The 25,009-nt window shown below is 35.8% G+C and overlaps 1 protein-coding gene across 2 annotated transcripts in view; it reads left to right on the forward strand.

The window, feature by feature from the left end:
- Window positions 1-341: 341 nt before the first annotated feature.
- The window catches only part of LOC124309248 (regulating synaptic membrane exocytosis protein 1), a 1,429,783-nt gene continuing 1,405,115 nt past the window's right edge, over window positions 342-25,009 (forward strand). For both annotated transcript variants that reach the window (XM_046772697.1, XM_046772698.1), the window contains exon 1: window positions 342-551. The gene's annotated coding sequence lies outside the window, so the exon portion shown is untranslated. The remainder of the gene's footprint in view (window positions 552-25,009) is intronic.

A 25,009-nucleotide genomic window follows, 5' to 3' on the forward strand; every position in this document is an offset into this window, starting at 1 on the left:
ACTTTGAAGTCGGTCACGTGACACCATACACAAAACACCTTAAGAATTTCTGTTAGTCGGCTGGCCTTTTCAAGGGTCTCTCGGCACTTGGCTTTGGTTTTTGCACATCACGACGGAATGTGTTGTTTCCTGCCATCTCCCCCCCTCCCCCCTTTCCGTGCCATTCCGTTTGATCCCATCGTCCTTCTTATAATTTATTTGTAAGATATAGCGGCGTGACGCGCTAGGTTCCTGAGCGAAAGCTTTCGCAATAGTCTGAGCTTGCGCGGTGAGCCTATCGAGTCGACGGTGGGATGAGGGTGGCGACAGGGAGACCCGGGCAGTTCAAGCCGGGCCGTCTGCCCGTCAGTATCTACCTTGTGCGGAGGTCTCTGGACCACCTCGAACGCGATCGCGAATTACGACGCCACCGTCATCCCCCGCGCTGCCCTTGTTCTTCAACCACGGGGATATATACACAACCGACCTCACGAAGGGGGAAGAACCCGAAGCCAACCCGAACTTTAGACGAAGTGGTTGTTGGACCTGAGGGATGGTCCACCCAGTAACAGGTTGGTGATTTCGTCATTTATGTTGCTTACCGACTATTCCAGGCCTTCACGACCTTTTTAAACCAGTTTTTCCTTACTGCATCGTCATTTCTCGGTATTGTATACTTATCACATATATATATATATATATATATATATATATATATATATATATGTGATATATATATATATATATACATTCACTTCAATAGAAATTGTATCTTTCAATGCTACCTTATGCCTCCATAAGCCTATATTAGAAATGCAATTTCTATCGAATTGAAAGCATGCAGAGGTATCAAGTGAAGTGAAAATTCATTTCCAGAAAGGGACCCTGATTATATATGTATGAGTCACTTTAAATAGGATTTAGCAAGGGAACAGAGATGAATAAATGAATCAATATTTACTAAAATTATTGTTTTCCACAATTAATCTTGTCATGTTCGTAATCATGGGCAGAAAAATATGCGTGGTCTGTACACATACAAAATTGAAAACAAAATGGAACCTTAAAGGAATTGGAATTCACTTTCGCTGACAAAATTTTGCAATAACATCTCCGAGCTTCAATTGTACAAGCATACTTCTGCTAAGACAATCGAAAATAGACATTGGAAAGATGGCTGCAACAATTCTGGAATCTTTCCTAAGTTTCCAGTTTTTGTTGGCAGAAATTCAAAAAAGGAACGATGATAACGTTTTCCAATTCTCAATGGCACTCATGATCTTGTATATACGTATATTATATGCGGTGGCTACATCGCTGCATAATTGGTCTGAATGAGTAGAGGTCCAACTATATTTACATCACAGAAAGGTGAGCTTAAATAATTTAATTTGTGATTTGACGTTTACTGCATAAAATATTGAAATAGCAGCTGATCAGCTCTGTCTGAATTTTGATAATAATTACATGGTTGATTCATGGATTTATGTGACATCATATTTTATTTCATAATTCTTCTCATTTTTTATTTCATTGTATAAAGTCGAAATGCATTAACCCGCTTATTTTAAAATTAAAATGTTGACTTAAAATGCCTTTATTTGAACAAAAAACACTTTTTCGATGATTTTGAGATGTTTTGGACATGTTTTAGAAATTGAGTTTTTTTTTTAATTTGCGTGTTTCTCCGATTATGAGAATAATTCTTTAAAATAAATAGTGGCCATCTGTTTTTCAGAAAACCGTAAGAACTCGTATTTCAATTTTTTCTAATTATTTAACATGCATTACATCTCGAGAAAATCGTCAAGAACGAAAATCAAGATTGTACACTAGTGTACAAAAAAGCGAATGAGTTAATCAAAGTTATCCCTCCATTAAAATTGCTACTCAATTTAAAAACAAGGAAAAAGAAAGTCGAGTATTCTGAAGGATCATCGACATTGCGTTAACAAGCCAGATGTGACCAACACTAATGTATATGATGTTACATATCTTTTTTGTACTTTCGCCTCAATCATGCTAGCTGCAGGTACAAATGTTCAAAATTTTCGCAATTCGAATGGTGCATAATACACAACAGTATAATGCAATACATGAAGCAAAATTCCGCAGTACTCTCTGAGTCTGAATCATTGACAAGTTTATTTCAAGTTTGAATGAGATACAGCGTAAGTACTGCAATGCTGCAGGTTGGTGAAAATCGTGTGCATTTAGTTGAGGGTATTTACGGGGCATTCATACCATTTCGACCAGATTTAAAATACGTCATTTTCAATTCATCTAACATTTTTTTGAGCTAAGGTGAGATTTCTAAAATTCAAGATTCAATTTTTTTCACTTTTTCAAGCAACAGTTTTTGAGCTCTGCATATTCAAACATTGTTGTGGTTCCACCTTTTTCAAATTTTTCTGGTATTGTCAAAATTATCAGTTTTTGTACCAATCATTACATTTTTACGTTAGATTGATTCCATCGCGGAATCATTATATTATTTATCTGTTTTTCTTCAGTTCTTTGTATGTTTGATGTAAACGTTTCTATAATTCCGCAAAAATTCTGAAACATTTTTGACTCTGACAAAATTGAAAATGGGATATTAATTTTTAATTCATTTCTTATCTATTTTTGAAAATTTTTATTTCAGCTCGATTCCAATATCTTTATAATTCGAATAAGTTTGTTATGATATAAAAAGTGATTTACGAGTCTTTAGACACTCGTAACAAGGTTGATGATGATAAATCAAAAAATTTTAAATTGCCAAGAACAGTAGCAGTAAGATTGACTCTATCGTGAAGAAGATCTTGGTAAGATCGCCAAATAAAAATATTATGAGAATATTTCAAATACATCAAAAATGTTTGAATATTCATAAAACAAAAACCATTGAAAGAGAAGTTTAGAAATAAATAATTCTTGGGTCTTGGAGGCTCTACTGCTCGTTTTACTGTCATTCAAAAAAGCTTTCGTCCGTATTGAAAATAGTGAGCTCAAAGCTGAATCAATTTAGCAGGAAATGCTTTTTATGTACTGATTATGAGTTTGTTTCGTGGATTCTGATTCAGAATGCAACGATGCCAGACGGTCTTTCAGACATTATATCCACGAAGTGGAACGTCTCCCGAAACGTATTCGCCAATAGAATAATATTATTCTGTATCATGTGTGAAAGATGAGTACATTTACACCTGATTCATCAGGCTGCAAACAAACAACACCTCAAATATTTATCAAAATAATTTTATCCTTGAGTAAATACGGTAATACGTGTATTCAATGGCTACGTGAAAAACGTAATTTGCTATACAATATGTGTGCACACATGACCGCATGAATACAGCATACCAGCCCCGTGGAAATACCTGGCTTATACTAAAACGTATAATAGTATACTCACGAAGCGCGTTGTACCTTCTAATTCATACAGGGGGCATCAATTATTCAACCGAAAACACCAGTTTCAAGCATCAAAGGCATGGGCGGTGGTTGGTTGACCTGACCTTGTAAGACAAGCTCTGGCCACCCGTGTGCGTCACTCGCTCTTCTATCTCTATTTCTATATCCATAAATCTCTTCGTCGCCTACTCTTGTGAAAAATTCACCCGTTACCTTTAAAAGTTCAATACTTATATTTGTTTTGCTTTTACAGTGGCAAATTGTTAACCCAGAAGAGTATAAAAATTTTGGCTACCTTCTTCTCTTCTTCGCTCTCTCCTTCCTTGAATTGTATGCAACGAAACGTGACCTCACATGACTTCCTTATTATTTCCTTGTACCCGAAACTAGACCTTCTGCAGCCCTGCAACCTTAATGGATGAAATGATTCCTTTGGACACTGTCGACCTGACTTTGAAATATCCATCCAATTCTCTCTCTGTCTCTCTCTCTCTCTCTGTATCATCGTTTTGGTTCATAAAATCATAAAAGCTTTTGGTGATGAATAAAAATTTTTAGCCTTGCTGTTTATCCAGACGAATAAAACCAAGTAGAAAACATGAGGTTGCCTGGAAGTGATATGTTGTATCAGAAGGGCGGAACGTGGGTAATTTCCGATGACACGTGCTATTTTTTCCAATGCCTGTAAAGAAAAGTTTCATTTGAAAAGCAACTAAGGTTCCACTGAAAGCACGTGAAGTTGGTGTTAGGTAACTTACGTTGAATGATATAGTACAGCCAATTGAGTTATTGGGTAGTACACATGCACCAAAATAGCCCTAGTGTATAAAATCGAGAATTCTAGTTATGCATACGCGTCAGCGTCGTTTGATCACACTCTTCGGTAATGGTACTTTGAGGCTTCGGAAATCGGACTTCCTAAATAAGTTTTGGAAAAAATATTTATGTCAATACCGGGTTTGTTGGATAGCCCTGCATCTTCAAATGCATCTACATGCATTATATACCGTGTTCGAAAAGTTCAGATCATGTCAACAGAAAATATATTTTGTGATTTCAAATGAATGTTTCACACCTAATTGAACAATGATTGAAGAATTCCTTCCCATGGGCATTTTTTTTCTCGATATTCCTTTGGGTCAACGTTTTCCCGAGTGGTGACCATCAGTTTTTGAATAAAAAAGAAAAAGGATTGGGGCAAATGCAGGAGTCCAAAAATTTGTAAGTACAGTCAATATATGTCTGACAACTTCACTATAAATGATAAATAATAATAATAACAACAACCATAATGATAGTCCTCACTAGCCGAAACCCGCCATATCCAAGTGGAGTGTGTCTCCTGAAGCCAATTATATGGTCTGTGTGGAGAAAGGGAGAGGATGGACCATTCAAAATCATTATGCGTCTGCAAGCCATCAAAAGATGTTCAATAGAAACAGATCAGCATCATGATCTTATTCTAGATATAATAAATTCTGTAAGTGATGAATACGCCATAATTAAGTATCAAGGTTTCTTTCTACAAAAGCCATGTTCTTGATTGATTTTGATCTTGTTACTTTTACACAAACGGAACAATAGAAATAAAGCATTTTGGTTTGCCAAGAATTGATTTTCGATCCTTAAGATGGAAATCTTTTTACGTTGTCTGTAAAAGAAGTATGTTTTCATGCGATCTCGAGAGTGGCCTACAGTACGTAGGCCCACCTTGCAACGCGGCAGTTTTTGATTATTCGGCGTAAGCGCGCAAGGAAATAACTTTCCCTGAATCATCCATGGTCACAAAGATTCGTACTACCTTACTAACTAGGTCCGAGACACGTATTTCTTGATATACCGAGATGAAATGATGAAAGTTAGTACATTGAGTGACTGTGCATGCGCAAGATACTGAAACACTATTGGTTGACAGGATCATGCAGCGGAAATGTTTTCGCCTGCAAGATAGAAAAGCCAGTTCAGCCAGAATCCATTATTCTACTAAAGGAAAGAGCTAAAAGAAATCAGTTTACAAGGAGAGCATCGGACCTCCGGCTCAAGGATTTCGCTGGCACTTGTAGGGCTCTTCTCGGTCCAAGATACGAAACTTTGAATGTTTAATTTTATCCATTGGACCTTCTTCGTTTAATTTGCAACAGATCAAGTAGTGTGGAATCCGCAGCTTAAACTTGACTACTGCTTTGAAATAATTATATAATTAGGGTCTGTCATTTTAGGGGGATATTTTTTTTTTTTTGTTCATCAACCGAAAAGTCTTTAGTTCGCATTTAAAAACAAATTCTCGCGCAAAGGGAGCGCTGTCAAAAAATATTTAGAGGTAGCTCAACGGCATTGAAGTTTTCCTATTTGATTAACACGGGAAAATTTTTTTTTCGCTATTATTGGTTCTCCCAAGTCTAATTAAATCGTACGGTATTTTCCCTATAGGGTTTTATCGGAAATCGAATTTTCTACAAAAAACGTCTCTTGACTTTTGTCTGTAAAATCAACGGCTTACGAGTAATTGATGTGCAAACCTAATTTTCTACGAAAATATGGATATTAGAGTTGTTGTCAAATAATAATTTTATAAAAGTAACTAATTTTTCGATAACTTTTTATGAAGAAACGTCGATAAGAATAAATGCTGTCGTAGGTATGATGAATAACAAACTTCGGCTGTTAGATTATTATTTATTCGGAGTCACAAGCCGTTGATTTTACAGACAAAAGTCAAGAGACGTTTTTTGTAGAGAATTCGATTTCCTATAAAACCCTATAGGGAAAATACCTTACGATTTAATCAGACTTGGGAGAACCAATAGTAGTGAAACAAAAATTTCCCATGTTAATCAAATGGGAAAATTTCAATGCCGTTGAGCTACCTCTAAATATTTTTTGACAGCGCTCCCCTTGCGCGAGGATACGTTTTTTAGATGTGAACTAAAGACTTTTCGGGTGCTGGTAAAAAAAAAAAATATTACCCTGAAATGACACACTCTATTATATATCCATTTACACTCGAATCTACGAGGGCCTGTCATCGAAACTCAAATGGAGGACAATGAAAGATCATATTTAATACGAAAATACATTACTGAAAATCATAATTTCATCAATTCTGACTTGGGTAAAGAGAAGTGCGATGGCTGGAATTACACACTCAAAGCTCTATATCATGGGTTAAAGAAACACCCCGAAAAATTTGAGCAGAATACATGATCCAGAGCTCTAACACTTTCCTTGTTGGTTGTAGTAGTTGTGCGGTGTTTATGACTCATTACTCAGTTAACAACAAAAGTTTGCCAAACCTTCTCAAACCATTCCATCAATAATTTGAGATTTCTTTACCCTAGAAAAATTCGCATCATCTACATGGCCTTTATATGCCGCGACTGACAATTAAGGATTAGGGTGGCCAGTCTACATGAGAAGACGACAAAGCTGGCACCTGTGTATCTAGTCCGGTCAACTTACTAACTTTGACCATTTCGCCTTAGTCAACTATTCATGTTTGACCTTCACAGGGACGATAACGCAGAGTTGTGTGCATGGGGTTTTATAGTGAACTGAATTTTAATTCAGGCCATATTCTGCACTTACTGCCCTCTAAAGGCCACGAATACTTAAACCGTAAGGGATAGAGAGAATGAGGATTACCTCGACATATGGGTGGCTATAAGACCGCAACAATCAAACAGTACGTACTTTCTTCGCTAGCATGCGCGGTGAGCGCTTGACTCGGATACCTGCATGTCACACCGAACTGTATGAATATATTACTGGTATATGACTTTCAAATATAGGTTATGCACTGTAATAGCCTCCGGTGGCAAGAATCAGAAAGAGCCTCCTCATAGGCTGGTTTCATGTCTAAATAATAGCGTCAAAATCACACGTCAAGTAACATAATGTTAAAAATACACACGTTGAAATAACATAACGTAAAAACAGCAAATAAAATAAAAACATACGCACGAGATGTTTATGAATATGTGATAGGAATTGCACACAACGTTCGCTTGTAATACGGTACATTATTTTGGCAAAATATATTTTCATATTTTGTTGAATTCATTCTAACGTTTGGGCTACGACATCCAGATTCCACGTTTTTCGTACATGAATGTGCGTTATGGTTTCGGTTATGCCCTTGTCATACGAAGGTCGAATTGATTCTAAATCTTAGATTGCTACAATCACTTTCCACGTATTATTACGTGATTTTGTGTTGTGGCTTCGGTTATACCCTTGTCATACGGAGGCCGATATACGTGTCATTTTCGTGTGTTATTGTTGTAAATAATGAGATTCGCGAGTGTTATTTTGATGCTGTTATTTTTGGGTGTGTCTTACTTGTGTGTTATTTATGTAAATGATAACATTTACACCGTGACGAATAGAATTGACCCTCCCTCGCCCTCCGTTCCATACCTTGTACTCTGCCTTCAGCTCGCATTTACAATGAGGTCGGGATTTCTAGTCAGCTGGTTCAACGATTCTCATAGTCAGATTGGCGTTGGTGATGTACTATTATGTTTACTATAATCACCATTTTTTTTTTTTAATTGTACGTTTTAAAGGGAATCTTTTGACGTTGTCTACAAAAACTGTAAGAAATTAGTTAAATGAAGAAATAAGTATGACGTTTTTATTTTGCGATTTTCATCGCACCGGTGAATTGCATTCGACTTATTCATGTATTTATAATCGTGATTCGTATGTGCTTGTATGACGATGATCTATTACTGGTGGTTATTTACAGCTCAGATTTGTTTGAGTATCATGTAAATACTAAAAGTAAGCAATTCTACCTATATGATTCCTCATTCGTATTCTCAAGCTTCAAGCATTTGGCGTGGGCATTTAGGATGAGACATAATCTTGATTTTTCACAAAAGGTGATTAGAATATGACATTTTACTTGTTTAAAAATGAATAGGAAGCATACGGTATCCCAAGAAAAGTGGCTACTTTTAATTCGAAAACTTTTTAAATCGCAATAAAATTACCGGAAACGATGCTGATCATCAGTCATGTAAGATTCATATTTACTGAAACCCTATTTCAAGAATCATTAGTGAATTGATGTAATATTAAATGGATCTGACATGATATTGAAATTCTCCAAAAACAATTACAATCAGTACAACTAATTACTCGAGTCGAACAATAGTGAGTTGATTTCAAGAACTGCATCGCGAGGCTTACAGTTGTCAATACAGAGGATGCCCCATTCTAATCAATCCAGTCAAATGTCTCGAAAACTAAAAGTGTTGCTGAAAAATACTTGAAACAAAAGTTGTTTGATTTAATGGAGGATAAAAGTTGGCAGAATTCGTTTTTTTACAGATCGCACCACTTTCGCGATATTGAATGTAGGAGCGTTTCGAACTTCCCGTTTTTCTGCTCTCAGAGAAAACAGAAAGTTATTGTAATTACCTTAAAAATAAAAAGTCAAGTTTTCACTAGATCTTAACTTTACAGGGTCTAGAAAATCATGCCTGACCATTTGGAATAGACGCCTGTGTGTGTATGTGTGGGGCTTCAACGCCAACTCAGTAAATGGTTGACCATGACATTTTTTAATTCCACCTAGAATTTTTTATGCGTTACTACAACCATTAAACGGCTTCTAAGAATTTTTTCATATTTTTTTAATCATTTGTCTTTACCCTACGATTCTTTAAACTCATCTCAATAACAACAAAATTTATTTGTGGAAAACAAGAAAAAAAGGCATTTGGTTTCCGAAATTAAGCAGTTTTACGCAAGGTTCAGAGTGGGGCCTTATCTTTTTGTCAATTTTTAAATCGTTTTTTCTGTATTCATACCAATTAAAAATCTATTATAACACATACTATAGCTTCGATCAGATTACCTATTTTTTAAATTATTTTCCAGTTCAAAAATAGACACACGATTATTTTCAAAAGTTTTTTTTGAAAACTTTTTATGAAAAATAATAACTGAAAAAAGGGGACCAAAACAGAAACATTCAGATCACAGCTCTTTTGAACCATACAAATTTTGTCTGAAAGATTTTTCACTTTTTTGAATTTTTACAAAATCAATTTAATTAATACTTGAAGGAGAGTTCGATAAGAAAAAGAATAACAGAAAAAACGTGGGTCCTTTTGAGATGTCATCGATGAATTAGCGTGTGAGGGTCTTTTCTGAATTCTGTGTTAATTTAATTTGAGGTTAATCTCCGTTCTAAATTCGAAAAATGCCGGTTGAAAGCAGGTTCTTACAATGTTTCCGCCTTTGCATATTATATATTTTATGATTTTCTACTTTGTGCCTGTTGATGCAGTTTGGTTTTTGGGATTGCAATTGAACTCCCCCCTGTTATGTCAGTTATATGTTAAAATTTTTAATCGTGAAAAGTTCCAGAGATATTACTGTGTATAAAAGTATGAAGTAATTCTTCTGTCATCTCTAATCCTGAGTGTACTATAATGTTTGTCTGAATTAATTCTCTGTAATGTCGGTTGATGATAAACGGTGAAATTTGTTTTAAATGTCTCTTTTTTTGTTTGTTTGCTGAGAGATTAATCAAAACTGTCCTGAGGAGGGCCCACATCCGGGACGAAATGATGACGTGTAACAATGTCTTCTTTATCAACCTAAATATCCAAGATTTTTTCGACATAATGAAATTTGAGATCAAGATTCTGGTGCCTAATCTTGAATGATTATTTACGATTGGCGGTGATCTAGGGCGACCCGGTAACTGATAGTAATCGTGATGTAAATATTGGCAGGACTCTCTTGAACTTCAAGCTTGTGGACAGACATTTCCTTGAACGATCGATTGTGCATGCCCAGGAGATAAAAAAAATTAAACCTACAAAAGGAATATAAAGCCAAAGAGAGCGGAAAAAATATGATTCTAACAATGCCATGACAATATTCAAAGGATACTGGCGTGGGTTGCAGCCACGGTCTTACATACAGGTCTGGCAACGAAGGTAGTGGGGGTGGTTCATTTCACGGCCGGTTATTTATCTCACTTTGTGGCCCCCAGATCGGCGTTGTGATCGAGGAATGAATAATCAACGATTACAAGTGATGAATTCTTATGAATGAAAGTAGTTAATATAAATGATAGTATGATATAATTATTATGAATGATATATGTATGGAGACTAGAGGCAAAGAGTATCATCTCCGTTTCCTATTTTCAGCCGTTATTATTGAAATTTATAGTTCACTTATCAAGTTATGAAATACTTGTATCGCTTGCGTTTCAATTAATTCAGGCGGTGACCTAACCGAATAAACCACCAAGCTTGATTGAACCCCAAGCGGGGCTATAGCTTAAATATTAGAAAAAAATGTAAACAAATTATCTATATCAATCTCGTTTATTTTAAGGAAAAAAAATATAAATTTCATGTGTATGTACGAATAATAAATCTACGAAGGTAATAATTGAAATAAACGTATGTTGTTTAAAGAAACCGCACATGGTTAAACCATCTTTTTTTTTGAACGTCACAGCGTTTCACGCGTATGTAAGACCGTGAGTATGACGCACGCGCTGATTTTAGGTTATATGCTTCATTTCAAACATAATTTCGCTGGCACATTTTCATCCCTACCCCACGTACATCCCTACATAGCAGCGCCGCGACATGGCAATTTTAAACACTAAAAACCACGGACAACAAGAGAACCACGCCACTCTGTAGAAAATTGGCTTCGTTGCCAGACCTGTATGTAAGACCGTGGTTGCAGCAGAGGTGAAAGTATGACACGGGTACACACCGAAAGGTCGACAGTCACGTGAAATAAATCATGCAGTGGCGAGGGACGAAGAGGAAAATGAGAAATACTGAATGAAAATAAAAGCGTTCAACGAAGGATAAATCACAGCATCGACTGGTTAACCTTTTTTTTTTGTCTGCAACTCCCGCAATACCAAGCGACCGATTTACATACCGTCGGCTGAGAACAACATCCTATTTCAGAATTTAGTTCAACAAAACCTCATCTCAGATTTTGGTTCAATGAAACCCCATCTCAGAATTTGTTTCAAAAACGTCGTATATTCTCGACGATCACTTTGGACATACAATGCTGTTCAACGAAATTCGGAGATGAAGTTTTCTTGAACCAACATGTAAGATGAGGTTTTGTTGAACTAAATTCTGAAATAGGACGTTCTTGTTCTCACAATCAGCCGATGATATAACGTTATACGAGATTGTGTACAATCTGCAGCTTGTTTTAACTTCAAAATTTTGTACTACCCGGAACTATATGTAATCAAACCCGCGGATTTGCGGCTAGTATGTGCGTATACATAGGTGTCAGATCGATTGGCGTTATTACCGACCGGAACGAAAAAATTACTAACTCCGCGTTCTCGGACGCCTATATCATAGCATGTTTCGTATGCATATTAGGGTGTTTCCCCTAAGGAATTTTCTTTGACTTAAGAGAAAGATTCTATCACAAGATGAGCATTCTACGCTATGTGAATGATCACGCTCATATAATTTTTTACTGAATTTTTGGAGAATGAAATTGAATTTTTCTTTTGCTCGCTTTGATTAAAGTATCAGGCTATGACGTAAAGACTTGTAATATTGAGTTTCCAGTTGACGTTTGCGAAGTGTATCCAACGATTTTTGCATTATTATTTCAATTTCATAAGACGGTTATAATTTATTATGAACTTTTCATTCAAAAAAATAAGATTCCTATTCGATGTATTGTTATCTTATGGATCGTAATCTTTTTGTTGAAAATAAATTTTGGACGGAAATAATAATGAAAATGCTATAACCGGTTTCTTTATAATTTGAAATAAAAACATGCAAAAAACAAAGAGAGAAATTAAGTATGTGCGAGCTTCCACATAACATAGAACGCTTATCTTTTAACAGAACCTCTCCTTTGAACTTTCTTTTTGAAAAACTTTTTAGGGGATGCCTCTGTGGAACACCCGGAATTATTTTTGTCCTGACAAACCTTTATGTATGGTACGTCTGGGTTGAAAGACTCCCGTGCAACGTTGCTGTCATGCAATTAGTAACACTTCACAGAAAAATATACTTCAACAATCTTTCTTTAATTTATTATTATTACGTCTTGGAAATTCAACGTATACTGCACTACTATTAAATACAGATCCGAGTGTGATCCTTTGAAACGCTTTAGTGAGCCACACTATAAGACCAGCTTGAATGTTCGAATTTAAGTTACAGGTAAAAATACTGTCCGGATGAGCTGCCACAGATTTAATACTTCATAGAGGAACAGCTGTTTGAGGTTAGCAGATTAAGCCATTGGATCTTAATAGTTCTTGCGTTCCTATTATCTTTACTACATCAAATTCAAGAATGCACCACAGTCGTATCATTTAATCGAAACCCTTACTTTATGTACGCAACAATTTATATGAATTCCACTACTACAGTAAAACGACTGTTCAAGATTGACAGAAAATTGAGCAGTCGATTAACTCTGACATCAAATCTAAATAGTACTCCGGTTCAAGGGGGCTTGTAAGTTAGAAATCGATACTTTTCCCACATATTCTACGAACATTCTGATACAATTCTTAACATACTTTTTGCAAAATATTGCCCCCAAAGCTCGTATGTATTTTCCCAGAATCTTATTTGTTAATTTAATTACCCGGTGGTAGCACAATAACCCTTTAATACAGGCTGGGATGCTCAGCGTCCCACCTTTTTTTTGCAGCTTTCTATTTATTGAACTACTTTTTTCGCGAAAACTACTGAGTTTTCTGTTTCTACATGGTTTCTAAAATATTTATAAGTTTCAAAAAAGTATCAAATTTATTTATTTATTTATTGCAAAAATAGTATATTTAAATGAATGGTCGAAATTCGTACTTTTACCCGAAAAAAAAGATTTTTCTGCTAGTCTACCATGGAAATCCAAATGCCAATTTTTACGCAAATTCAATACAGACCAAAATGTTTTACAGAATTTTTTCAATATTTTGCTTTCTGTTTTTGTTTGTCCACCATATTGGATCAGTCATTTGAAATTTTCGAATTTTGTATTCAGATTCGTAATCAACGACCCCAAAAGCACATATATGCAAAATTTCAAGTGAATTGCTAGTGAGGACAAATTTATGTATGAAAGGGTTAAAATATTCGGACACAGCTTACATTGAGGTTTGCCCACGTTTTGTAATCAGTTGTTTTGTTGATACTAGTCGCATGTGGGGCACTGCTATTGCATTAAAGTTATGGAGCGCCAGGCCGAAATTCAGTTCTTGTAAAGCTGAACTCGACCGTCAAAACCAATTACAGTAGTGCTCAAAAGTATTTCGATAATATGAAATTCGTTATTCTTTTGATCCGTAATTCTTCTTATCTTTCTCTATTTTAACATTATTTTCCAACGAGGGAGAGTTAAATTTCTACAATTATGTAGAACATCGAATTTCTTTCAATAAGAAATATCAACGATGCTTTTATTTTATATTTGTATTTAATCAAGCCAGTTACTATCTTTGTCAAAATAATTGTGAGCGCTATTGTATATCGCATTGCCACATATGGATATGATAGCCGGTCATTGATCATGAGGATACAGGTCGTCTGAAGATATGTACTGTACTAGCCTTCGAGGATAAGAAATGCCGCGAAATCACTAAGAACATTGAATTAAGGGGATGCTACATTTAGTCAACACCACCTGCCCTAGATGTCTTCTATTTCGGCTATTATCAGATGCTATGCATCGAGATACAATAAAGGGCATAGGATCCGCATTCTTGATGCAATTCTGAACAAAAAACTTTAACGCTATCCGTAATGACTGACGATAGCATCCACTTAAGGCTGTGCATCAATCCAGTTGAAATTTAGAAAGACTAGTTTCACGCCTTGGATGTGGGTCCGATTAAATTTTCCTTCTAAACATGTGTTCATTTAGTGTAACGGAAGAGCGCTTTGCTTCAAACATTGTGAAAATTGGTGAATAATGATTGTATTCCAACACTTTGTTATTGTACATAAACTAAAACCGCCCACGCGCTGAGGGACCCGCAAGATACATGGATGCACTGTAGGTATGCTCACGCCTAGCATATCTGTAGCTTATTTGTTCGTAAATAAACTGTCCTAATAGAGTAATTATCAACTGATTTTAACCATTTTTCAACCGAAGCACTCTTCCGTTAAACTAAATGAACACATGTATTTGAGGAAAATTTAATCGGACCCATGTTTTAGGCGTGAAGCTTTTAGCTCTGATAATTCCCGACTGGACTAATGCACTGCAGCCTTGACGTTACTAAGTGTCCAAGTAAAAATCAAGTTATAAGAAGATGCAACTGGATAGTACTGTTCACCTCACAATGAAATAACTTATAAGCCTGCTGTATCGAAAGAATGATAGTGATTTTATCGAAAAACTCCATCGAGATCAAAAACAACTTGAGATCATTTCCGTGTGCGAAATATGTTGAGATATTCTAGTTATAACACGCTGTATGCTAGCCAGTCTCATGTATTCGTTTGTGCTGACGGTACCTACAATTTTTATATTCAATCCATTTATTTAAATGAATCTAATTTGTCAATGATATTGTTGGTTCATATTGTGAGTTGAATACTTCCAGCAAAGCGTGAATTTTTTATTGAATAAAAGCTTGTAGCTAGAATTGAAGACTCTACTTTAAAGATTTTATAAACTTAAATAGACATTTTAGGTATAAATACCTAAGATAATACATTTAAAAAAGTTTTTACCGAACAGACGTAAACTGAGTGAGAAAAAATCATTTTGAGGATAATTAAACTTTTTACTGGGTTAGTATTCATAAATCGATAACAATGATCGACAGTGGTTTTATTGCCCTTGATATTTGCATGGTCTCAGACAGATTTAATGTCAACGACTCTAGGGGTAGGCGCAGTTTGTTGTATACTTTCATACATAAACCAAAAAAGCAATATTTAGATAAAAATTTTTACTTTTTTTCAATATTTTTGATATTTTTGATTCATGTTCATCAAAAGAATACTATTGATGGCTTTATTTATACTTAATTCATTCAGATTGTGAAAAATATGGAAAATTTAATACCTTTCAGAAAGTTCTTTTATAAGATTTTCTTTCATAGGATTTTTGGGAACTATGTCTTTGTAAAGTCCAGCGGTAACCTACCGTCACATGACTACCCCACCGACTCTGATATCGCTTCACCATTACTGTCAAATCCCGGTGAAAGTGTTAACATCTACCTTCCATCTTTATTTGCAAAACCTTCCGAAATCATCCTGCCCTTACAATACTACAAAAACATAAAAACCAGAGACAATCTAACATAATTATGATTTTATTAATAAATTCAATGTTCTTAAATGCGGAAATTTACGGAAAAAATTAGAACGAAAAAAAAAAGTTTTTTCTTTTTGTCGGGCTGTATGATTAATATATTCCGTAACGGCTTGTATCATTCTACTTTGCGCAACTTTTCGCTGCGTTTTCCGAATCCGCCAGGAGATACAATCCATGTAATAACCGGGTGGACGTATAATATTGTGCCAACGCACGATGGTAGCATGAGACGAAGTATACGTATACCCTGAAAGTGGGTGTCTTTTTTTTACGACTTTCGTAACTCACCTAACGAACTCGAACGCAAAGTGACTGGGGGCGCAGGCGGGTAAATAGGGGTAAATATGCGGACTGTAGAGGAGAGTATAGGCAGCATAGTTTCGGACACCTGTAGCTATATTGATCGGGCGTCGTGACGGCGTCGCCGTCGCTGCTCCCATCACCTGCGCCGCTGCCGCCGCTAACCGGTACCCTGTCACCTCGACCCATCCCTGAAATTTTTTTTCACCCCTGACGCCCCAACTTCCAAAGGCAGAAGGCGGATCGTGTGTTCGGCACGTTTTTCTCCTCCGCGGTGATCCGGCGCTCCGCCTGCAACCTGTCGAATACTCCGCCACCGCACATATTCCTCACACGGCGTGGAGTTACGTATATAAGCCACGATACCTACCGCCGTCTTAAAAAGCGTTAACAATGTTTTTTGAAGTGGCACCTGTGTCGAGTACGAGGAATAATCCGTATTCTCTTATATCTTGTCACCCATACGTTATTATCATTCAACATTTCATCATCCTCATGCTAGTTACAAAACGTCAGCTGATAAATATGTTGTATTCAAGAAATACTCCGCCCGTTTCCATTAACTTATATATTGTACAGGTGGGATCGAATTGTGTCAATATGACGACAGGAAAATTTAAGATCATCTACCAAGTCGGAACAGTGCTCCCGGAAAATCAATATGGTTGGTATTGCTTCGCCTCAGATTTTATTTCGGCTTTAAAATTATTTCCATTGATCAACGGTTACCAAACGCCATTTATCCTTGTTGTAAATGATGGTAAGAATCGCTTATCTACTATCACACCATACAGGATAATTTATTCAATACGGGCCGTAAGTGATATGCCGTTGTGAAATTTTGTAGTAGAATAAGCTGTGATATCGTACCAGAATTGGTTGATGTGTGTGAGACGCCACAGAGCCATTCGTCAATCATAAAATTTCGTAGCCGCGCAGCCCTCGTTACTAGTGTAACGAATTTCTTGTTTTGCCAAGCCAAGTACTAAAAACGCATCATAGGGAAGGACATCTTATAATAATATGAATGGTTAGACAGATAAAAATTGGCCAGGATTCGTGATGGAAGATGAAATAAAATAAAATAATAATAAATACTTAAAAATAACGCTTCTCTTTTGAAGGTGTCGTACGACAAAAGTAAATGTTTTTCCGTTCTATTGATTCGTCAGTCCTTATATAATGTTTATTTTAATTAATCTGATCATTGGTGTCAGAATTTCGTTACTTTCCCAACAGGGTTCGCAAATGTTACATAAGAAAAACAAATAAATAAATAATTAAAATTCTGTCTCGAGTCTTATACGGTCATTACATAGATGTTGATGATTTGACGAATACTGACCGACTGACCATTCTCGCAGCCTCACGATGATCGACACCACACGTATATGTGTAAACGTATACGTGTGATGTTCAGACTCTTACACTAGGGATGGACACAGCCCGAAGCAGTTTTACAATGAATGCATTACTATGCAAATTATCGTTCGGTTTCAGAAGATTATTTGAAATATTGGAAATTTACTAAATCAGCCAAAAAATATCGTCATATTCAGGGGATCCTTCGATAAGATTATCGTCAAAAATGACTGAAAAATTGATTTTCGGTTTTTTACGGAAAAACGTTCTTTAAACAGTGCCCCACCTGGGAAAAATTTGAAATTGCTGAAATATTTTTACAACGTATTTTTTTGCCCGATAAAGAAATGTTTGAACTTATGACTGTCGTAATGAGTCCGTTTTTGGAAGTTTTCAAGATCCAACTTTGGATTCGTGACCAGCGATCCAAAAACCAATTGAACAACAATCTTTGCCGAAGTCCGTTGATTCGTCCATTATTGTTTGAAAGAAAAGAGCGCGACGTTAACGGGCTACCTGTGCGCCGTCATCGGTCAATAAGATTGCGGATATCTCTCCCACCATTTATTTTGACGTATACTCTAACCGTCTAGGTATTAAAATATCTATGGTTTGACAGTTGTCCCGCGCGAATCTGTTTGCCAAGCTATTTTTCGAACGATAGATTTGACAAACTGTGATATATTTTTCTTATGGTTTAAACAACTCCGACGTGAATTTTGAAGAGATCTGCCTCTCAAAATGAATCGAATCAGCACTTGCTCGACGTTGAATGCTACAGGTCCGGTCACGAAATGCGTGAAAATCACACGAATCCACGAACCAATAACACTTCGACAAGGCCACCCTTCGAAATAAACAGGCAAGTATTTGATGGAATGATCGGCGTTGGAGTGGGGTACTCAAATATGGAAAAACTCTGTACCGTAATGGGTATGAAAGGCATGAGTGTCAGTAGCTGCAAAAGTCACGTGGATCAGTTGACTGCGGCGACTGAGAAGTTAGAAGCGAGAGTTTTCGAGAAAGCTAGAAAAACTGTTAGTAAGGCGCATGAAGTAATAGATCCTTCAATGAAGAGTGGGGTAGTATTTGATGTCGCAGTATCTTATGACGATACGTGGTACAAACGAGACGTTACATCGTTATATGGAGTAGGAACAGTCATTGACATCCTTACTGGATGGCGATCGATTACCAGGTACTCTCAACGTTCTGCCAGGTGAGTGTGGTTGTCGCAGCCCAACTACATGCTACTTCGCCTGATTTTGCAATGTGACAAAATGATCACAAATCGGAGTGCAGGAAAAACTACAGTAGCGACCGCAGTTGCTGAGTTTAATATGGAAGCGCTCGATGTGCAAAATGCAAAGATGTCAGTGATGCCCGAGAAGATGGCAGATAATGCACAAAAGATAAGCCAGTAACGAAATTCCATACGAAAGCATAGGCTGAATGTGAAGCAACGATGGAGTGCAAGGAAGCTAGACGAACAAGGAAGACAAGCAAGGGCAGAAGGGACAACGTATGGTGCCGGGGAATTCTAACGGCTTCTTCACAGGACTAATTTGCAAGCAGTCAGCCCCAAAGTTGAATGCAGGTGCGTTAGAAGAAGCGGAATGAGAAGAGGGTTGACCTAAGAACAGACACGCAGAAGCCGATTTGATACAAACTGGCACCGCGAAATAGAATTAAAGATCAATCAAAGCAGCGGTAGCCACTGACGAGCGACACATGATTTATCAATATTATTACTTACATTCTGATATGAATTTTGAACTCAATTCAAATAAATGGAATCAAAAACAAAATTACTGAATAATGAATTTTTTCCTTTTCGACCCAATTTTGTATGGTCTAAATCGATGTTAAAGTCAACTAAGCCTAAGTGCCTTATCTCTACGGTAAATTCTCATGCATACTTCATATTTGCTTCTTAGAAGGCCATGAAACGGTATTCATTTAATCGCATTTTTTTCAGAACTATGTTATCAGGTGTTCAAAAAATTCCTTGCGCATTAGGTTTCATTCAATCATTTTGCCCTTTCGCAGATATATTCTTAGGCATATTATCTTGAAATTGCTGCAGGCAGTTTTAGCTCCGGTCAATATAACTCATTTCCCAGCCTATAAGATACCAAAAATTGCAGCAAAAAAAAAAAAAAGAATCCAAACTTTTGAAATAATATTTTCAATCATTTAAAAATCTCTAATCGAAAATTCCCTGCTACAGTTTTTAGTCTGTGGTATTAAGTGTATCCACAAAAAATTTCAACCTTTTACAATGAAATCTAATGCGCAAGGGATGTTTCGAAGTAATCTTAGAAAAAATGCATAACATTGGAATTAATAACACTATTGAGCTGAATTTTGAATCAGATTCTAATTTTGGGATTTTAAATAAATGGTCCAAATTGCAATGAAATTGATCAAAAAATACGGAGCTTGTTTTTTCACTGCAGTGTCCCCTTAGGAACAAATGCATGCATGTTTGTCACTTTATAAGCGTGAGAGCCAATAACTCACGTATTTTTGGAGTGGATTGTTTTGAAACTGAGTGGAAAGAATTCATCAATACGTAATTCAATAAACGCACCATGAATTGATGCAAGCATGAAACAGTCATCAAGATGCACGAGATGCGCTAAAGCATTTGGAGGTGAATTAAACGTCAAGGACTGTTATCGTGGTGGTAATTTGATGAAAATATTCATTTGTAATCATACGGCAAAAGTAGTGGGTAATAGTAAGTCATGTAATCAAGTTATAAAGTTAACTTAATAATATAAAATGATTTAAATTGGAGTAAACGACATAAAAAGAACGGAAAAATCTAATTCAACGAGTAATATTAAATTGTCGCAGAAAAGTGCGGAGTAGTGAGTCGAGCGAAAATTTCCGTGGGCCCCGATCTCTGTACACGCTCACCTATACACAGCTCGTGTGATACACTACCCGTGTACACTACACACGCATACAGCTTGATTGAGTTGAGGCACTATAAGCAGCCGCGAACGTTGAAAAATGTCGATCAATTCTTTGACTTGTGACCGATATGAAGATTCGGTGCTAAACATGCGATTCAGGTAAGTATTCGAACAAAACATGTGAAACTATCTATATTTATTATGATTTGGTAGATCATCGCAATAGCCATATGGAATGCTTATAAATTTTGAAAAACTGAGGATAACGATACGAAATGTACGCGTATAACCTAAAATTTATCATTGTCTACCTCTGACGAAAATATCTCTACCAAGGCATAATTGGAAAGCGATAATGAGATTCCTTGACGAATTACTTTGAATTACATTATTCGTTGCTCTGCTTTAGATTTGAGATAGAATGTTACTGTCGGACTTTCCGTCAAATGTTGGCAATATTTATTTTAGCCATGTTGATTGATTTCTTGACCTTATGTTGAAATTATGCGTAGAGTTTTTGGGTGTTGAAGATCAATAAAGTAAAGAACAAATTTGACGTTCAGGCTGTAAGTGGGGGCCCTCTTCAAAAAACTACAATATAATAATTAAATACGATAGCATAAAAGTTATGACTAAATATTTTACTACAAAAAAATAAAAAAAAAGGAAATCGAAGAATTTTTTTCAATGGTAGCAAGCATTTGAAATGTAAGTAACGATTGATCACCTTGAATTATGATGTGAAGGTTAACAATACCGTGTCATTATTTAGATGATGACCGTGCAGCTACTTTAAATTCAGATTGTTGTAATGGATAATACCTTGGCTGTGGAAACCTAATTTAAATCTTACCGTTGCTGCAGTTCAGTTTTTACCTCTGGTTGAAAAAGTTTCACCTCATCATGAGGTTTATCAAGTAATTGAACTTGAGTCTTGTTTGATGAATTTTTTTTGTAGAAGAATATTTAGTCATAACTTATATGTTCTAGTTTTCTGAGGAGGACTCTTACTCACGATGGAAACGTCAAAGTTTTTAACTTTATTGACCTTCGATATTGAGAAACTCTACACATATATTTCAGCTCCAATATTGCGAAAACAAAAATTGAATCGTTAAATATGTTAGCTAGTGGAGGAAAAACTTAAGGTAATTGCATTTATAGTTTATAGGGCATTCCACGCGAATTCGACCTGGGTTTTAACCATGACCTCTCAGATTTGGCGGGCGATTTTTTCTATGATTGTTCTCACTTTGAAAGGTACTCTGTTCTTTTTTTTTTTTTTTATTATTTTTTCGTCTCAATTTGAATTTTCTACAATTTTAAAAATCGATTTTATCGACCCACTAAAATTAAAAATTTGAAAAACTTGTGAAAAATTCTGCGTCAGATATCAAAATTTTTAAGCTTGGACCCGTACTGGGCCGATTTTCCCTTCTTACTGTTTACAAGCTTTTTTTGAAAGAATACGTTAAAAAAATTAGAAGCCTAAGTCATTTTACGATGGATGGTTGCTGAAACATTTGTGTATCATATGGGATGTTTAAAAATTTTTTCAGATTATTCGGAACCATTTTACCATTTACTATTTTTTTTTTACTAGCAAAATAAAGAAGAAAACATATCTCTTGCAAAGATCGAAATTTTTAAAAAAAATATATATGTGTGATATAGTATAAAATAATATGTATATGGTGTGATGTATGAAAATGTTTCAGCAACCATTTATAGTAAAATAACTCTCGCTACTAATTTTTTTGTAGTGTTTTTGTCGGTAAAAGTTTGTAAACAATAAGAAGGAAAAACCAGTTCACTCCGGGTCCAAGGTTGAAAATTTCGATATCTGACACAAGATGTTTCAGAATCTTTTCAAATTTTTAATTTTGGTCGACTGATAAAATCGATTCTTAAAATTGTAGAAAATTCAAATTAAGACGAAAAAATAAAACAAAATAAAAGAACAGAGTACCTTTCAAAGTTAGAACAATCATAGAAAAAATCGCGCCCCAAATCTAAGCGGCCAAAGGTAAAATCCAGGTCAACTTGGCGTGGAATGTCCCTTGTACATCTCTAATCGGAAAATTGAATTTTATGAATACTAATAATCAAATCAACATTTGTGAAGTAATATTCCGAAAGAAATTGAAGAAAAAGTTGTGCTAGTTTTGACCGAGCTTGGATTATGTGACAGGATCTTTAAAGCGATTACACAACTTAATCGGCATGCCGAGAGTTTGCTGTACAATGTCACCAGTAACACTGTCGAAAGCTACAATGCTATCGTTATTATGACTAGAAAATGTAGTACGCAACGTAACATTACACTATCGCGTATAACAGTCGTGCTTCCTCAGAAGCGTAATGAAGATTTGTTATTAATTTTCTAGGTGAGGTACCTTGATCTTTCAAAGACTCTGCTGTGCCAGGTATAGACTGAACATAATTAAGATCTGCAGCTTATTGGCTTGATGGCTACAGCACAGCCTGAAGGTTCGAACGACACAAAAAAAATTCGGTAAGGACTTCAAAAAAGCACTGAGTTAAAAATGCACGAAATTGTACGAGGTGAATACAGCGAGACAACTTTGAGGGAGTCCAGAATGTGTACAGTAACAGCTCGAAAGTAGTGTGATGTAGGACGACTACAGCCCAAAAGGTAATACTCTGCACGTATGGAAATGGGACAAAGATGATATGGAGTTCGTATACAGATATTTGAGATCATTCGGGATGATGGGGAGGCATAGCACAACGTACGACATGAGTTGCACATGATTTTCTGAATCTCATTTTCTTAAATTACAATTGATACGAGATATTGGAAAACAATTTTCGAAGTAACCGTTTCTTATTTTACAGGACCTCTGATGTTGAACCGTTCGGTACACGCTTGATTTTGAGAGCCTCATCAAGTTGACAGTACAAGAAGCAAAACATGTAGCATTGTTGAGTATAATTATGAAAGTAGTCCTCGAAATTGTCATTTTTGAATTTGAACCAGCTCTGCACCCGCTAGACCGGTTCCGAAAAAATTATAAAAAATTGGTAGAAAATTTCAGTGTTCTAGTTCAACTAGAAGAGGCGCCTGCGAGCATAAATTCATTTTGAGCTTCGAAGTTTTAGGCAGAACCGATAATAATTATAATTACTGACTATGGAAAATCGATGTGAAAAAATGAAATACTACATTAGCATTTTGAACATTGTACGGAGAAATGAAGAAAGAATCATAGCCTCGTAGATTGTCACTCCTAAAACAATTCAAACTTTGGCACGATGATACTTTGGATAATGAGAATAAAAAAATTGAGAAATGATTTGTAGTTTAATAACAAGTCAATCAGTCATTATTGCCAATTCATACTCATTGGTCATTATCTAAAGTTGATGATCGATCATTGCAGTAAAGTGTTTTTGTTTATCTCCAATTTTTTTCTAGAGAATTTTTGATATGAGTTTATTGAAACTATTATCTCGACTGTTTGAATTTTTTTTTTTTTTGTGTTATAGTATTTGGTATATTGTAGGCTGGGAAATGAGTTATATTGATCAGAGCCCAAATTCCTTGCAGCAATTTCAAGATAAGATACACAAGTATATACTTTTCAACGCACAAAATATTTTCACGAAACCTAATGCGCAAGGAAAATCTTGAATACCTGAAAATATATTTATCCGATGAACGCGATTGACTGAATTCAGTTTCATTACCTTCTAAGAAGTAAACATGGAGTATGCACAGAATGAGTTATTTACTGTAGAGTTGAGACACGTTGCCTTATTGTTAGTTGACTTGTAAACATTGATTTAGACGACATGAAATTGGAGCAAGAGGAAAAAACTCCATAATTAAATGATTTTCTTTTTTCTAATTCCATTTATTTGATTGAGTTCAAAATTTATCTCAGAATGTAAGTAATAATATTTGTTAGAATATGTGAAATATATATATGTGTACGCCTTATAATTCACTCATGCATATGTATGTATACATAGGCTTGTGTGATGAGCGTCGGTGTGCGTGTACGCCTATGTATGTTCGATCTCTCCCCTTTGTTCAGTAGTCCAGAGAGAGAGCTCTAGTTGGAAGTACACTCTGCTATCATACAAATATACTGTCTTTACTAAAAAAACATAATTATATACTTGCGTATATGGTCTATTTTATCTCCCAAACATCAACAATATTGATAAATCATATTTTGCTCGTCAGTGCCTATCGCTGTTATGATTGATATTTAATTCCACTCCTCGTTGACAGTTTGTATCCAATCTGCTTCTTCGGGTCTGTTCTGAGGTCCACCTTCTTCTAACACCACTTCTTTCTTCAGAAATATACAATTTTCAATGAACTCACTCCGAGACATAAAGGCAAGGAAAAATCCAATTATTTTATTCTGGAAAGATTATTCGGACTAGACAAATATTTCAATAATATATTGAATGAATGAAAACAAACAACTAATATTCATCTAGCCTCCACTTGAATCTACTATACAATGACGCACCTGAATTTAATTTTGGAGCTGACTGCTTACATATTAGTCCTGTGAAGAAACCGTTAGAATTCCTTGGCACAATACGTTGTCCACTTCTGTTTCAGCTTTCTCCGCAGCGGTTTTTTAATTTTTATTGTTTGTCTGGCTGTCTTGAACTCCGTCGTTGCTTTTCTTTCAACCTTACGCTTTTGTTTGGCATCTCGTTGCTGGCTTATCTTTTTTGCA

The sequence above is a fragment of the Neodiprion virginianus genome, chromosome 7 (genome assembly GCF_021901495.1).
Source record: "Neodiprion virginianus isolate iyNeoVirg1 chromosome 7, iyNeoVirg1.1, whole genome shotgun sequence".
In the NCBI taxonomy this organism is placed as follows: domain Eukaryota; kingdom Metazoa; phylum Arthropoda; class Insecta; order Hymenoptera; family Diprionidae; genus Neodiprion; species Neodiprion virginianus.